Source organism: Mustela erminea, chromosome X (genome assembly GCF_009829155.1).
Source record: "Mustela erminea isolate mMusErm1 chromosome X, mMusErm1.Pri, whole genome shotgun sequence".
In the NCBI taxonomy this organism is placed as follows: Eukaryota; Metazoa; Chordata; class Mammalia; order Carnivora; family Mustelidae; genus Mustela; species Mustela erminea.
The window spans coordinates 106,619,863-106,634,171 of record NC_045635.1 but is presented as its reverse complement, the minus strand read 5'-3'; the positions used below and the strand labels follow the sequence as shown (position 1 = coordinate 106,634,171).

The window sequence follows — 14,309 nt, the reverse complement described above, 5'->3', positions numbered from 1 at the left end:
ATTTAAAGAAGAATTAGTACCTATTCTTCTCAAACTTTTTCAAAAAATGGAAGAGGAAGCAAAACTTCCAAATCCATCATTTGAGACCAGTATTATCCTGATACCAAGCCAGAGAAAGACACCACAAAAAAAGCTACAGGCCAATATGTCTGATAAACATAAATGCAAAAATCCTTAACAAAATACTAGCAAACTGAATCTAACAATGCATTAAAAAATCATTCACCATGATTAAGCAGGATTTATTCCTGGGATACAGTGTACTTCACTATTCATAAATCAATCAATGTAATACATCATATCAATATGAGAAAGGATAAAATCCACAAGATCAGTTCAATAGATGCAGAAAAAGCACTTGACCAAGTACAGCATCCATTCATGATAAAAATCCTCAACAAAGTAGGATTAAAAGGAACATAGTCTAACATAATAAAGGTTCTATATGAAAAATCCACAGCTAACCTTATACTTAATGGTGAAAAACTGAAAGGTGTTCCTCTAAGGTCAGTAATAAGACAAGAATGTTACTCTCACCACTTTTACTCAACACAGTCCTGCAAGTTCTAGCCACAGCAATCAGACTAAAGAAACGAATAAAAAGCATCCAGAGTGGTAAGGAAGAGGTAAAAGTTTCACTCTTTGCAGATGACATGATACAATTTATAGAAAATCCTGAGCACTCCACCAAAAAACTACTAGAACTGAAAAACGAATTCAGTATGATTGCAGGATACAAAATGAAAGTACAAAAATACATTGCATTTCTATGTACTAAAAATAAAGTAGCAGGAAGTGAAATCAAGAAAACAATCCCATTTAAAATTACACTAAAAACAATGAAATACCTAGGGGTAAACCTAATCAAAGAGGTGAAAGATCTTTACTCTGAAAATTATAAAACACTGATGAAAGAAATTGAAGATGACACCAAGAAATGGAAAGACATCCCATGCTCATGGATTGGAAGAGTAAATATTGTTAAAATGTCTCTACTACTCAAAGCAATATACAGATTTAAGGGAATCCTTATCTAAATACCAACAACATTTTTTTTTTCACAGAGCTAGAAAAATACAATCCTAAAATTTGTGTGAAACCACAAAACCCCGAATAGCCAAAGCAATCTTGAAAAAGAAAAATGAAATTGGTGCTACCACGATTCCGGACTTGAGTTATATTACAAGGCTGTCATAATCAAAACAATATGGTCCTTCACTGGAGGCAATGAGAGCAGAGAGTGTGCCATAAAAGCCTTGGGCACACTGTGATAGTACATGGTGGTGGGGTACTTTCTGCCAACCCCATATGCCATAATCCACCCCCCTAGCACATGCAAATCTTTTTACTTGATCACAGTGTCACCAAGTCCTGCTCCTGGTACCTTGTGTCTTAGTTAAAGAAGATGAAAAAGTCTTCAGAGGAAATTGTCCACTGTGGACAGGTATTTGAGAAATCCCCTTGTGGATGAAGAACTTTGGTATCTGGCTGTGCTATGACTCCCACAGTGGCACCCGCAACATGTGCTGGGAGTACCAGGATATGTACTGCTGCACATGCTGTCATCCAGTGCTACTGAGGCATGGATTCCCAGCACTGTGCCTGGGCTCACTTGATCCAGATAATGAAGTTGTATGAGACTGCAGCCAGCAAGTGCTGCTAAATGGCAATTAAGCAGTTCCATGACCCCCAGATCAAGATCCCCATTGCCACCACTGAGTCCTATGCTACCAGCATGAGCTATGCTTCACCACCAAGAGGCCCAACACTATCTTTTAGATACAGAGCCTCCCTGTCCCCAAGTCTGTCCAAATAAACTCCTTAGGAAAACAAAACAAAACAAAACAAAACAAAATCCGGTATAGTTCTGTCACAAAAATAGACATATAGATGAATAGAACAGAATAGAAAGCCCAGAAATTAACCCAAAATTTTATGCTGAATTAATCTTTGCCAAAGGAGGCAAGAACACGCAACAGAAAAATATAGTCTTTTCAATAAATGGTGTGGGGAAAACTGGACAGTTATGTGCAAAAGAATGAAACTGAATGACTTTCTTATATCATACAGAAAAATAAACTCAAAATTGGTAAAGGACCTAAATATTAAACCTGAGGCCAAAAAAAAAAATTAAAAAATAACACAGGCAGCAGCTATTCTTCTGACATTGACCATAACAAATCTTCTAAATAAGTCTCCTGAGGAAAGGGAAACAAAAACAAAAATAAACTATTGGGACTACATTAAAATAAAAAGCTTCTGAATCACAAAGGAAACAACCAACAGAACTAAAAGACTGTCTACACAATGGAAGTAGATATTCACAAATGACATATCTGATAAAGGGTTAGTACCTAAAGTATAAAAATAACTTCTACAACTCAACACCAACCCCCCAATAATCCAATAAAAAAATGGGCAGAAGATGTGAATAAACATTTCTCCAAAGAAGGCATACAGATGGCCAACAGACACATGAAAAGAAGCTTAGTATCACTCATCATCAGGGAAATGCAAATCAAAACCACAATGAGATATCACATATCAGAGATTCAGAATGGCTAAAATTAACAACAGAGGAAATAATAGGTTTTGGCAAGGATGCAGAGAAGGAGGAAGCCTCTTAACTGTTGCTAGGAATGCAAACTGGTGCATCCACTGTGGCAAATAGTATGGAGATTCCTCAAAACATTAAAAAACAAACAAACAAACAAAAAAACAAACAGAACTACCCTATGATCCAGTAACCACACTATCAGGTTTATGTCCATAGACTATAAAAACACTAATCCAAAAAATATATGCACCCATATGTTTATTGTAGCATTTTTACAATAGCTAAATTATGGAAGCTGCCTAAGTGTCCACTGACAGATTAATGGATAAAGAAGATGGGGGTATTCAGTGGCAAAAAGGAATGAAATCTTACCATTTGCAACAGCATGCATTTATCTAGAGAGTATAATACTAAGTGAAATAATAAAATAAGAGAAATAAGAATAAGAAATAAGAGAAAGTTAAATTCTATATGAATTCATAAATATGTGTAATTCAAGAAACAAAACAAAGGAACAAAGGGAAAAATAGATAGATAAACAAAAAAAAAATAGATTTTTACCTATAAAGAAGAGACAGATGGTTACCAGGTGGAGGTAGGTGGGAGGATGGGTGAAATAGGTGAAGGTGATTTAGAGTACACTTACTTTGGTAAACACTAAGTAATATATGGGATTGTTGAATCTATAAATTGTAATTCTGAAACTATTATAATACTATATATTATATATTTTAGTATTATAAAATAATAAAATAAAATAGGGATGCCTGGGTGGCTCAGTTGGTTAATCATCTGCCTTCAGCTCAGGTCATGATCCCAGGGTCCTGCGATCAAGTCACCCATCAGCTCCCTGCTCAACAGGAAGCCCGCGTCTCCCTCTTCCTGTTGCTCCCCCTGCTTGTGCTCTCTTTCTCTCTTTTGCTTTCTGACAAATAAATAAATAAAATATTTTAATAAACTATGAAATTCTAGAGAGATGCATAAAGTAAGTTGTAATTAAGAAAAAAAATGGGTGCATATTGAATATCTTATTTTAAGATATATTGATGAGGATATAAACAGTTATTTTACCCAAATGGCCCATAAACCAGAAGGGGACACAGAGATACAGGTGGCAAATATAGAGTTGACAAGTGATTACTAGAAAGCAGAATCTGAACAGTAACATAATAGAAATCTAGACAATATGTAGTATGAGGCAAGAGAACAAAGCAATTAACTCCAAGGAAGAAGGCTTCAAAAGAGGATATGTTTTTGGAACCAGTCTTTGATAGATGGGTATGACCTTGATGCTCAGAGATTGAGCAGAGAAGGAATCACCAGAGAGAGGAACATCATGAACAAAAGCAGAGAGCCAAACGAGTGCTGGCCAAAATCCTGGAGCAGAGATGATGATTAGAACACAGGTTGAAGAAATGTCCACAATATCCAAACTATGGAAAGAACCTAGATGTTCATCACCAGAGGAATGGATAAAGAAATGTGATATATATGTATATTTATATGTACATGTATATGTACCAAATACATATGCAGCACATGAATACACATATACATATATACATATGATCCATATATATAATACATATATATATATATACATATATATGATAGAATATTATGCAACCATCAAAAGGAACACCAAAAAACCAAAATCTTGCCATTTGCAACAACATGTATCGAACTAGAGGGTATTATGCTAAGTGAAATAAGTCAATCAGAGAGGGACAATTATATGATCTCACTGATTTGAGGAATTTGATAAACTAGACAGGATCATAGGGGAAGGGATGGAAAAATGAAATAAGATGAAAACAGAGAGGGAGACAAACCTTAAGAGACTGTTGGTCTCAGGAAATAAACTGAGGATTACTGGAGTGCAGGTGGGTGGGAGGAATGGGGTGGCAGGGTGATGGAATTTGGGGAGGGAATGTGCTATGGTGAGTGCTGTGAAATGTGTAAGACTGAAGAATTACAAGGGCAACTGGATGGCTCAGTGGGTTAAAGCCTCTGCCTTCGGCTCAGGTCATGATCCCAGGGTCCTGGGATCGAGCCCTGCATCGGGCTCTCTGCTCAGTGGGGAGCCTCTTTCCTTCTCTCTCTCTCTCTGCCTCTCTGCCTACTTGTGATCTCTGTCTGTCAAATAAATAAATAAAATCTTAAAAAAAAAGACTGATGAGGGGCGCCTGGGTGGCTCAGTGGGTTAAGCCGCTGCCTTCGGCTCAGGTCATGATCTCAGGGTCCTGGGATCGATTCCCGCATCAGGCTCTCTGCTCAGCAGGGAGCCTGCTTCCTCCTCTCTCTCTCTCTGCCTGCCTCTCTGCCTACTTGTGATCTCTCTCTGTCAAACAAATAAATAAATAAATAAAATCTTAAAAAAAAAGACTGATGAATTATAGACCTGTACACCTGAAATAATATATTATATGTTAATTTAAAAAATATATATAGGCTGAAGAGGTAGGTTGAATGAATGATGGACATTTTGAATAACATGATGAGGAATTTAGATATTATTCAAAAGTATATTGATAATTTTAGATAAAGTGAATGGATTGATTAATTCTGAAATTCGGAAGATTACTCTGATAGAAATATAATGATTTAGAACAAATAGAAACTGGAGAAAAAGGGATATATTATTATAGACCCCAAGCATGAAATAAGGGCATGATTAGGGCAAAAAAACTAGAGAAAAGAGATGCAAAAATATATATATATATATTACACAGTTGAAATCAATAGAGGGATGTAATCAGAGATCAATACCAACATATCTAACATAGGAAATGGCAACATAGAGAATGCAGGAGAAGGAAATAGATTGGATGCCAAACCATTGTGGGTGAACTTAATGTAATGGAATTTAACATCTCAGGTGGGAGCAAATGATCATTAAATAGCAGTGCACATAGGAAAACCTGGGTGGTGCTGTTGGTTAAGCATCTGGACTCTTGGTTTCAGCTGATGTCCTGATCTTAGGGTCATGGGACTGAGCCCTGCGTTGGGCTCTGTGCTCAGCACAGAGTCTGCTTAAGACTCTTGCCTTCTGCACCTTCCCTCCCACTTTCTTAAATCAGTCAATCAACCAATCTTTTAAAAAGTATCAGTGCACATAATGCCAAGACAAACTCTTAATCAAGGGCTGGTGAAGTAGTGGTATTCCCTTCATAGATTTAAAAAAAAATGGCTAATCACTTACAACATTACTTCGACTAATAGATTTACATTTTGGGGACAATTTTGCTTGAAAAATATCTTTAAAAATACCAGCAAATTATTGAGAAAATACATGAAAAGCATTTTAATATAAACAAACATTCAGAACTTACTGAGATAAATGAAGTGCAAATCATCCTGGGCTCTGTATGTGCAAATATTTACTAGTGGGCATGGCTGGGAAATTTTGCCAAGGAATCTGAAATTTGGCAACAAGTTCCGCCATATACTTAAGTGTTTTTTTCTTTTCTTTTTTTTTTTTTTTACTTTTCAAGTGTGAGTCATCTCATGTGTAAAATTAGAAAAAAAAAAAAAAAGAACGTTTTCAAAAGCCGAATGTTTCATTTTTGCTACATACCAAGAAGTGGGACATTTTTAGTAATAATGTACATATTTCCAAGCATGGCTGCTATTTGAACAAAATTATGAGGGGTATATGCCAGGCAGAATAAAGGATTAGGGCCCTTTGGATAGAGGTGAAACCCTGTGCAAATGCAGTAGGTGTTTGTAATTATTATAATCATAGTATTAGTTGCTGGGACACTACTGTGGCCTATTCCCTGGTTATAAAAGTTGTGCAGTTAGAATTCACTCTTGCAGACTGTGGTATCAAGAGAAGAGTAAATGTAACTGTATCACCCACAGCTACAGGGAATTATAGTTGTAACTGCAGTGAAAATATATTTTTCTGGAGGGGAGGAGGGGAAAACCCTGTAGGTATGTTTAGAAGGCAGGGAATAAAGGACGATGTGCCTATTTCAATATTTGCCTTGCCATAGTCAGTCTAGTGACAACTGACATTGGAAAGGGTGACATTTCTCTTATAGACAAGGGTGATTTTTGGTTAAAAATCACCACAATTTTTTTGTTTCTAATGCATACGTCCCCAATTATGAGGACTGGGAGAGAAAAGCCTGTATTATTAGGTTATTAATGCTTACAAAACAAAAACAATCAAACAAACAAAAACTATGCCAAAGTTTCAATGGCTCCCTTCAAAAGCAAGTGCTCCTGGATAAACTTCTCTTGCACAACTCACCCCCCAAGTAGTGACTGTGACTCAGAGATCCTCCTATTTAGTGGTTCTGCCATCTCAGAGGGCCTCCTCAGAATAGTGTGACATTCATCCCTACCCATATTCCCTGGGCCAGAGCTAGTTACATACAACTACCTACAGGAAGTGTAGTATTTTTTAAATATTTTTATTTATTTGACAGACAGAGATCACAAGTAAGCAGAGAAGCAGGCACAGAGAGAGAGAGGAGGAAGCAGGCTCCCTGCATAGCAGAGAGCCCAATGCAGGGCTCGATCCCAGGACCCTGGGATCATGACCCAAGCCAAAGGCAGAGGCTTTAACCCACTGAGCCACCCAGGTGCCCCAGGAAGTGTAGTATTTTTACATGCACAGAAGGGCAAGGAAATGGTGAAGAAACTGGATTCTCAGGATATCAAAACAGGACATGGTTTACATAAAATTTAATTATTTCCACAGAAGAAGTCACATAGTATTCTTGGTTAAAAATGAAGACTCTAATATAACTATTATATGTGTTGCTTTGTGGACTTAGGATAAAACTATTTTAACATAGAAAGAAAAAGATCCATCATTGAATCTCTCTGTCAGATACTTCAGCCTGTGTGATGGTAGAGTCAAACAAGGACACCCAGCCAGGAGTTTAGATCCCAATTATTGTCTTAACTCTACTGCTGACTAGTTATATGACCTTTGGTATTGTCCATATCTCTTTCAGTCTATTCCATCTATAAAAGGAAACTATTAATTCTAGACTTTGTATTTTTTGAGATCCCTTTGACAAACCTAAAAGTAAAATTAGCACAATGCACATACTATATTATCCCCAACTGCCAAGTGAAAAATCTCTTGTGTCTTTCTTATTTTCCATCAACTGATTTATCTCTAGTTTCCCTTTTATCATACAAAGGTAGTTATTGAATTGAATATCATCAGCTGACAAAGAAGATTTTATGATAACTTTCGTCTGTGTATTTTCTTTTGTTTACCCCAGGGTAGACAAATGAACACTATATAGGGGAAATATATGTTTCTCACACACCATGTCTACTGAGAGGTGTTGAGGATAATCAATAAAATAATAAACAGGAATATATTTGTTTTAACAATCCCTAGGTGGATCTTTAGTTCTTCTTAGACAAAAATAATATTTTAATATTGGAAAAATGACAATTGCATCTCAGAACAGAATAAAAATGCTCTCTCCCCTAATTCCTGTCCTTCTTTCAGTTTATTTTAAGTTCCACTGTAATCCAAAAAATCTTCATGAAGCATGGTAGCAGAGTTTAATATTAGCTTAAAACATGTTGATAAACAGTTGCTAAATAAAATAAATTAAGGTAGCTTCTGAATAGGTATTGAAGATGGAAGTTAAATTAATACTTGGTCTTTTGATATGGGGTCCTTTTTTATTTAATCTAAATATTTCAAATGCATTTTGTACCAGGAATTTTTCATCTGATCCTAAGACTTTGAGATAAGATGACTTTCTATAAGGTAAATACACATTTTAGAACCACAGAGAGCCCAGGGCATTGAATAATAATGATCTTCTTGGGAATATCCATGCAAGACAAGCATGGCAAGCTTAGTAAAATTTCTTGCCATCAACTCAATTAATTTCAAAAATACAGTTCTTAAGCATAAATTATCAGTTAACAATTATACTGATATCGATATTACCAATCAATATCAAATCTTTCAATTATTGCTACTTCATTGATTTGAATGAGTAGTATATTTTACTGAACATAGAGTCTCTCAAACAACCTGATAATTCAATCTAATTCAATATTTATTTATTGAATACCTGCTGAGTGTGTGCCAATACACAAAGATGCTAGAGAAGTACACAAGTATATAAGAAATGTACAAGAAGCAAAACCTTGTACCTATCTAGAGATAGGTGATAACTTAGAAGTTAACATGATTTAGGAGACAAAATGTACCTTTAGATAAGAATGTTTAAATGAAACTACTAAATATTATGTAAATACATGCTTCCAGAAATAATGGTAGATTATTTCAAAGGTAAAAAAATCATTGTACGTTAAAGAGGTGGCAAAGCCTCAGAGATATTGAAAGATTGTTGGGATTTTTCTTAGGGACAGGATACTAGGTAAGGGGAGAATGGCATGAGAAAAGGTATAGAAGTTATAATGTGTAGAAAAAAAATAAGGATGTTGACTAAAACTAAGAGTTCTTACATGTTAGACCAATAGGTAGATAGAACAAGTGAACTAGAATATAGCTATTATGGTCTGACTGTTTGTGTATCCCTTCAAAATTCATGTTTAACTCCTCCTAATGCTTGATGAGATGGTATTAGTATACTGGACCTTTGGGAGGTATTTAAGTCATTAAAATTGATCCCTCATGAATTTGGGGTTAGTACCTTATAAAAGAGGTTCCATAGATACCTGTGAGGACACAAAGAGAAGATGCTGCCTATGAACCGGGAAGAGGACCCTCACCAAAGTATGAGACGATACTGTTATCTAGATCTTAGACTTCCAGCCTCCAGAACTTTGAAAAATAAATCTCTGTTGTTTATATTCTACCTACTCTGTGGTATTTTGTTGTACCAGCCCAAACAGACTAAGACAACGAGTTAATTTTGAAAGGCAGGTTGAGATTTCAACTTAAGTCTATAGGGAACTGTAAGATGTTTACACAGGGAAATTACATCATGAAAGTGGTGTTGGGGGAAGCCATATAATATCAAATCCTGCTATATACATACACCTTTAACTAATGAAACAGGTTGAAACCCCATTCCCTTCATCATATTGTACTATTATCCATTTTATAATTCTTGCATATTTTGATTGGTGCTGACTAGGGACCTAAGTAAAAGTAGTAAGTGTGGTGGTTAAGAGATGGTCTCTTAGATCAAAATGATTGGCTTTTCATTCTGGCGCCACCAACTAATATCAGAGTGATTTTCACCAAATTCGACTTCTGTATTTGTATAGTGGAGTTAATAATAATATCTCATAGGATGGTTATGTAGATCAGAATTCCAAACTATTCAGAGAATTCTTAAGGTTTTATAATGCTTAGCATATAGTACGCACTTTATAAAGGTTAGCTATTAAATGTTTATTATTAAAGTTCCTTTGCCAAGAGTGCATGTGACTGTTGGTGTTTATGAAGTGGTTTGAACCATGTAGCTAAAAATTAATTTTTTCACTGAAAAAATAAGGCTTTAAAAAACTTTTTCAGATGAAAGTAAATAAATTGAGAAAAGACATCTTAAGTTTTACACTAAAGATGATGGTATGTATCATAAATAAGTCAACCTGAAAATATACAGCAGATGTTCACAAAACTAAAATAAACCAAGGAATATACCATTGGTTTTTATATCAATTCTTTATATCAATTTATATCAATTCTCATTTTAACTCAGATGGTTTTTATACATTTGTAGATGTTCAGTTTCATTCAGTTTTTTTTTTTTTTTTTTACAAAAGGAATTTCTGCTGTGATTCAGCAGTATTTATAAAGCACTGAGATATTCAAAACAAAGTGTGGGTCCATTTTTTAAGGAGCCACTTTCATTTTAAGCATATCCAAACAAAGCTACAGGTCAAAATCAATTTTCTCCCATTTAAAAATAAAACTATAAAACACAGTTCAAAGAAACACATGGATCCTAAAATGCATGCTATTATTTTTCCCAAATTAGTAATATAACAAAGACCAACTGTTTTTTTTTCTTATATGTAAGCATATGTAAATACAACAAAAAGAAAAAAAGAACACATTTTCTTTGTTTAAAATTGAAGTCTGTGGATATTTAGGCCCTAAAAAACTCCTAAGATAAACTAATTACATGATTTTGAGCCAAGCATTGAGGGAGATTTCCTCAGTGCATAAGAAAATGTTATTAGCACAGTAAACTCCTATTTAGTTATTATGGAATATAATGTTACTTTTATAGAAGTAAGTGTTAAGAACTCTTGAAAGTAAAAATAATTACATTTAGAGTCATTTTTCTTAAGAATTCTGTTTAAAATGATGACTGTCTTCCCTTGGATCCCCAACTCAGGTACCATGAACCTGAAATTTTCACATGAAATAAAAATCTGGTTTCCACAGCTACAGATGATGCTATAGATTCTACTGTCTGCACCTGAAAAATACATAAATTCAATTGTTTTACTCTTATAAAAAATGAGTATAATAATCATGCCCCCCCCGGGTCACAGTGTCATACTTCACGTATCAGTGATATCAAAATACATGAACAAACACATATACTTTAGCACATAATCACACACAAATCCTTGTGAGGTTATTTGACTTTTCTGAAGTTTGAATCTAGTGACTTATTTCATTTATCATTATGTCCATGTTATTAATTCCCCTTTTAAGAAATGAAGTCATTAGCCTTATTTGTGTTCTTTTAGTCTCCATGTTTAGAAAAAAAATAAAATCAATGTATAAGAAGACTTTGGAAGTTCAGAGGTACCATTCTAGAATCCTGATTTATGTTTATGTGCATGTACTAAGATTATTTTTATAACTTCCACTTTAGACTTTGTCTTCTTAATAGCATTTAAAATTTTTAGAATATGTCATTATTATAGTCTTGTCACATTAAATTATAACATTTTGATGACTTATTATTAAATAACTGAAAAGTAGTAAAAGTTTTTAAGGAATTCATACTACTATGTTCCAAAAATTAGTTCATGTATTTATGTTGACAATAAAATTCATTTTGCATTTTCTTTCCAAATATCTTATATGCTATTATAAGCAAACATATTTACTTTTAAACTGAAACATTGGTCCTATAGTGCTGTCAAATTATATCCATGTAAAGAAACTAGTCAAATTTTGAAAGACTGGATAATTTTTCTGCCATAAATTGAGAAATGTCTTAAGAAGTTTCCATATTTAGTGTTGTCTGATAAAAATAGACTGATTTATAAATCGGGTATATGAGTTAAAAGGTTCTCTTCCTAATATAAATTGACCATGTGACTTTGAGTATGCCAACAAACCTGTGTTTCAATTACTTCATCTAAATACTGCAGAAGACAATATTATCTGAACTTTTCTCTCAAAAATTTTTTGGCTTCAAATGACGCAGTTATTATGAAAAAAACTTTGGAACATATGAAGTAATACATACATTTAAGATATACATTTGACCATTATACTTAATTAAATATACCTCTTGGTCATTTTTATTTTAACTCTTAAGTGTGGAAGTTCATGTATAATACACTTACAGTGGCAATGTCCACAATAGCCAAAAAAATGGAAACAGCCCAATGTCCACTGATGGATGAATGGATAAAGAAATGTGGTACAAACACACAGACACACACACACAGACACACATGCACACACAGACACACACACAGACACACACACACACACACAGGAATATTACTCAGCCATCAAAAATAATGGAATCTTCGTGGGCACCTGGGAGGCTCAGTGGGTTAAGCCTCTGCCTTTGGCTCAGGTCATGATCTCAGGGTCCTGGGATTGAGCCCCACATCAGGCTCTCTGCTCATCAGGGAGCCTGCTTCCCCCTCTCTTTGCCTGCCTTTCTGCCTACTTGTGATATCTCTCTCTCTCTGTCAAATGATTTCATTCATATGTGGAATTTAAAGAAAGCAGATGAACATGGGGATGGGAAGGAAAAATAAAATAAGAAGAAAATTGAGAGGGAGGCAAACCATAAGAGAAAAAAAAAAAACTGAGAGTTGCTGGAGGGAAGTTGGTGGGGAGAAGGGATAATTGGGTGATGGGCATTAAGGAAGACACTCAATATAATGAACACTGGTGTTACGTGCAATTGATGAATCACTAAACTCTACCTCTGAAACTAATAAAAAATAAAAATTCAAATTAAAAAAATATATATATATATCAACAGTGCCTAGTGCAAGCACCATAACTGGTGCTAGAGAGATTATTGGTAAAGATTCAGAAACTGGATTTAGCTTGGCATCGCTTCTTCACATATTTTTTAACAAATCTGACACTGCTAGAAGAAATTACAGCAAGAACATAAAGAATTCTATTGGTCATAAATTGCTTAAAAGACACCCCTGGAATTGTTGTACTTCACAAAATACTTTTTTGTCCTGATAAAGACTTACTTGATATGCACTTTTTTTTCCCAAATATACTCACCACTTCACACAAAAACACATTCCCTAGGAAAGTTTTGTACCAAGTACCTTTGAATTACAGCTACTATGGCACACCCATATTTAATGATGAGATAAACAACTATTAAATTAAGATAATGAAGATATGTAAGCACTTAACTCTGAAGCTACCAGTTCATTTCAGCTCAACTACTTTCAACAACTTTCATAAATCACTTATGTTGTGGTACATGTCATGTTAGCTACTGAAAAAGCAAAGATGACCAAAACATGGCTGCTACCCTTCAGAAAATTGGGAAAAGTGATCAGCTTATACTTTAAGTGTGAATATATTTCAAGAAACCATTATACCAATAAGAATCAGGAAGACAAATAACTACATTAAACACCAAAAACAGAGAGGGAAATAAAATGGATAAATATTATAAATTTTGTCATATTTAAATATTATTTTACTTGAGTAATTATCTTATGGAACCTTAATACTAACACAGAGAAAAGGAAATATCTGTACATCTTAGACATGGTCCATTATAAATAACTAAATATAATGAGGAAGAATGAGTAAACCCAGGAAAAAATTCTCAGTAGAGAACCAGTCACCAAATCTTTGAGAAATAAGGTCATTACAAGAGGCAAAACAACAGAATTATTTCATTTATCACATTTCTTAAACCATGGCCATATTGAAGTACAGAAGAGTTAATATCAATATTGCTGGCTTTAAGTATTATTAAAATGAAAGACTTTGGAAGATTTCATGAACATAAATATTTTATAGTCAAGAGGTGGAAGTTGTAAAAAAGTGGGCATAAAGCACATAACCATAGGAAAAGCCAAATGAAATATGAAAAAGAATAATGTAGTAAAAGATCAGAATCAAGGAGGTGATGCAGAGAATTAAGTCTTCTGACTGCCAAGCTTCTTGAATCATCTGCCTAGATGTCCCTATATTTTCTGCTCTGTGAATATGCTGTTAAAGCTCTGATTGGCTTATTTATTTATTCACTTATTTTGTTCTGGATGATTTTATTTTATAAAATTCATCAAAACACTTCTTTTGCTTAAAATTTTGCTGAAAATATTACTTTTTGATATTTAAATTCAAAAACCAAGGTATAGTACATCACTAGTTTTTGATATAATGTTCAATGTTTCATTCGTTCAGTGTAAGAACCAATGCTCATCATATCACATGCCCTCTTTAATTCCCATTACCCAGTTACCCCATACCCCCATCTATCTTCTTTTCCACAACCCCCAGTTGGTTTCCTGGAGTCAAGAGTCTCATATGGTTTGTCTCCATCTCTGATTTCTCTCCATTCACTTTTCCCTCCCTACCCCTATTGTCCTCTGCACT

At 34.5% G+C, this 14,309-nt stretch overlaps 1 pseudogene; it reads left to right on the top strand.

The window, feature by feature from the left end:
* The first annotated feature begins 524 nt into the window (after nucleotides 1-524).
* LOC116582349 lies at nucleotides 525-1,779 on the top strand (annotated as a pseudogene).
* Nucleotides 1,780-14,309: the final 12,530 nt, after the last annotated feature.